The sequence below is a fragment of the Octodon degus genome, unplaced genomic scaffold, assembly GCF_000260255.1.
Source record: "Octodon degus isolate 3935 unplaced genomic scaffold, OctDeg1.0 scaffold00048, whole genome shotgun sequence".
NCBI lineage: Eukaryota > Metazoa > Chordata > Mammalia > Rodentia > Octodontidae > Octodon > Octodon degus.
Genome location: NW_004524624.1, coordinates 10,584,351 through 10,588,428, shown reverse-complemented (window position 1 = coordinate 10,588,428; position 4,078 = coordinate 10,584,351). Strand labels below are relative to the sequence as shown.

Genomic DNA, 4,078 nt, shown 5'->3' with positions numbered 1-4,078 from the left:
CCCCAGCTCTGGCCTCCCTGCCCCAGCTCTGGCCTCCCTCCCCCAGCTCTGGCCTCCCTGCCCAGCTCTGGCCTCCCTGCCCCAGCTCTGGCCTCCCTCCCTCAGCACTGTCTTTCACACTCAGTTTTGTTCCTGTACTCTCCTGACACAAATCTTCCAACAAGGGCTCACCTTTACCTTCTATTTACTTGTCTTTGTATTGTTCTGTGGCTTAACACAGCATGCATTACAGCTAATAAAGTTCCGTTGGATCAGTTTCCTAATCACAACACTCTCCGTGTTTTGTCCTCATCCCCAGTTCACTGGCTTCTGGGTCTCAGCCATAGGTGCCACTGCTTCTTTTCATCTCCTTCTGCTGTATGAAAGTCTGGAAAGGATAAGGAGAGTGTCTGAATGACTCCACTAGGGAACATGTCACTAGACAAACTGTCCTTGTGTTCACTTAATGTGTTCTGTAACTTTAAAATCATCTTGCATGGCCCCAAAGGTGTACATTGTGCTTTCGTGCAGTAAGTTCCCCTGGAAAGGGGCACACTTGGGATTCCAAATTTATTTAATTAGAGAGATAAAAACATAAACAAGGCACATCTTGTGTAGCACAAGATTCATTCTCCTCAGGACGCTGGCTGGTAGGAGCCATTTCCTGACTGATGTGGGAAAGGGAAATGAAAGCAAAATAAGGAAGCCTACCCTAACTGTGACAGTGGACTTGCTCCAAGTTTTTTTTTTTGTTTGTTTGTTTGTTTGTTTTTTGAGACAGAATCTTGTTTTGTAGTTCAGGCTGGCTCTGAACTCACTGTGTAGACCAGGCTGGCTTTGAACTCATGGCGATCCTCCTGCCTCAGCCTCCCAAGTGCTGCCACTACTCCCAGCTTCTCCTACTTTTGAGACCACTGTCTCATATTCTTATGTACTTGGCAAGTTAGCTGCTTTAATTTTCTCTGAGAAACTATCTTATGTAGTTTTAAAGAAAAGGACTCCAAATTTTAGGATGACACTGATTTTGTTTTATTCTGTTAATCTCCATGTATGTTGGAAATTTAATAATACACATTATTCTCTTAGTAAAATAGCTCATTTATTACTAATTCTTCTCCTAAGAAATACACAGAGGTGAGGTAAAGGCTTAATAAATGTATGTGAATAGGGGATTTAGGATAAGTTTTTCCCAGACATGGTCATGCATCCATGTAATCTTAGGCAGAATCACAAGTTCAAACCTAACCTGGGCAATAATACAGCAACTTAGTGAGACTCTTTCTCAATTTTGTTTTCTTTTCTTTTGTTTGAGACAGGCTTTCACTTTGTAGTTCAGGCTGGTCTTAAACTCACCTGTAGCCCAGGTGATCCTCCTGCCTCAGCCTTCTGAGGCTCCTGTTTCAAAATTTTAAAAAGGGAGGCTGAAGACATCATGCAGTTCAAAGAGTAGACTTAATTCCCACTATTACTACCATTAACACACACACACACACACACACACACACACCACACACACACACCACAGAGGATAATTTTAACATGAAGTTAACTGAAGGGGAAAAGAGCCCTCTGAATAAACTTTATGTTAAAATTATACAGTTAACATTTCTCTGAAGAAATGGAATTCTTTTTTTTCTTTTTTTGTGGAACCGGGGATTGAACTCAGGCCCTTGCTCTTGCCAGGGAAGCACTTATTCTACTGAGCCATCTCCCCAGCCCCAAGAAAAACAGTTAATTTCTTTTCTTTTCTTTTTCTTTTTCTTTTTTTTTTTTTTGTGGAACCGGGGATTGAACTCAGGCCCTTGGACTTGCCAAGCAAGCGCTTATCCCAGTGAGCTATCTCCCCAGCTCCGAAATGGAATTCTTGAGTCACTGGGAAAACATGGGAATGCACTAATTTGAAAGTGTACGGTATTTTTATATTGTCTGTGTGGCTTTGCAACAGCTGGGATTGGATATATTGCCCACGGGAGACCAAATTAACAGAAATTATGGGACTTTTATTAATTAGCCGGTAACCCATGTGCTCCCCTCCCTATCTAGAAAGACACAAAGACCCAGTTCTTTGATCCATACCTGCTTTTTTTTTTTTTTTTTTGAAAATGGAAATATACTTTTTCAAGTTTCTACTACTAGGAGAAAATATCATATCATGTCTTTTAAATAGATTGTAAGTCAAATATACAGTATAAATCTTAAAATAAAAACTAAGATTAAGCAATATTCAGAAAATTAAATACCAATTAATTAAAAATTAAATGTTTCAAAACAATTGAACTAAGAAAAAGTTTTCATGATAGTAAAGAATTACTAAGACGAGGTCCTTCCGTGCGTGTTGATAGGATTGACCAGAGCAGAACGTTTCTCTTTTCCTCCCGGGCTGTCTGAGGCTCTGTTGCCATCATGAGTGACACAGTAACTATCTGAACCCCAAAATTCATGACCAACCGACTTCTTCAAGGGAAACAAATGGTCACTGATGTCCTTCACCCTGGGAAAGCAAAAGTACCTAAGACAGAAATTCTGGAAAAATTTGCCAAAATGTACAGGACCACACCAGATGCCATTTTTGTGTTCGGATTCAGAACCCATTTTGGTGGTGGCAAGACGACTGGCTTTGGCATGATTTATGATTCCCTGGATTATGCAAAGAAAAATAAACCCAAATCTAGACTTGCAAGACACGGCCTGCATGAGAAGAAAAAGACCTCAAGAAAGCAGCAGAAAGAACACAAGAACAGAATGAAGAAAGTCAGGGGCACCGCAAAGGCTAAGGTTGGTGCTGGCAAAAAGCCGAAGGAGTAGAGATTCTGCAGTGCCTGTTTGCAGTGACTGCAGCTCTTTTCATGAGAGGATTTAATAAACTGTAAAACCTTAAAAAAAAAAGAATTACTAAGAATAAAACATAAGATAAATACTGGAATGACACATAAATGACCAGCACTTCTAACAGTTTGGGAATAGGATATCGCACAACGTTCTAGTGCGTTGTGGACATGGATAACATCCATAACACTTACTGGTGTACAGGTGTCACTTGTGGGACTGAGCTACTGTTATTTCCTTGAAATCCACCCCGTAGACCCAGACAGAATCATGACTCATAAGGTGCAGGAGAAGTCCATTTGTAGAGTGTGCTGATGGAAATATTTTGCTGCTGAACACAAAAGAATAACTGAAAGACTACTATTGTATACCTCTTATTCTCCTGTGTCTAATTGTTTGCCCTATTTGGTGGGTTCTTTCCATTCTCATTCATGGAGTTATGGTCATTTTGCTCTCTCTCTAGAACATCTTCTAATAGTCTGTGTAGGTTTGGCTTTGTCATCATGAAATTCTTAATTTGTTCTTTGTCATGGAAGTATTTTACTTCTCCATTATGCTTGAAAGAGAGTTTTGCAGGGTATATCAGTCTGGGTTGGAATTTGTTTTCTTTCCTTTTTTTTTTTTTTTTTTGCCTGGGGATTGAACTCATGCCCTTGCACTTGCCAGGGAAGCACTTATTCTACTGAGCTATCTCCCCGGCTTCAATTTGTTTTCTTGCAAGACTTGTATTACTTTGCTCCATGCTCTTCTTGCCTTGATGGTTTGTGAAGAGAAATCTGCCATTATTCTGATGGGTTTTCCTTTAAATGTGATCTGTTTCTTTTCTTTAGTGGCTTTTAATATACTGTTCCTATGCTGAATTTCTGGGATCTTGATTATTATATGTCTGGGTGTGATTTTAATTGGGTTGATGTTATTTGGAGTTCTATATGCTTCAGTTACTGAATGTCAGATAGTTTTCCCATATTTGGGAAGTTTTCTGCTATTACTTCCATCCATATTCTTTTTATGTCATTTGCACTGACTCCTTCCTTCTCATTGATGCCTATTAGTCTCACATTGTTCATCTTTTTTTTTTTTTTAAACGTTTTTCATCTTTGCATAGTCTTGCAGGTATTGAATTATTTTTTCCTGCATCCTAGTTGTTTCTAAGAGATCTTTTCTTACTTTTTCACTAACTGCAATGGTGTCTTTAAGGTCTGAAAGTCTATTCTCACTTTCATTCAAACGGTTTTGCCAGCTTGTGATTGAGGTTTTAATTTCCTTTTTATAT

At 39.3% G+C, this 4,078-nt stretch overlaps 1 pseudogene; it reads left to right on the top strand.

The window, feature by feature from the left end:
* The first annotated feature begins 2,374 nt into the window (after window positions 1-2,374).
* Window positions 2,375-2,807, top strand: LOC105742368 (annotated as a pseudogene).
* Window positions 2,808-4,078: the final 1,271 nt, after the last annotated feature.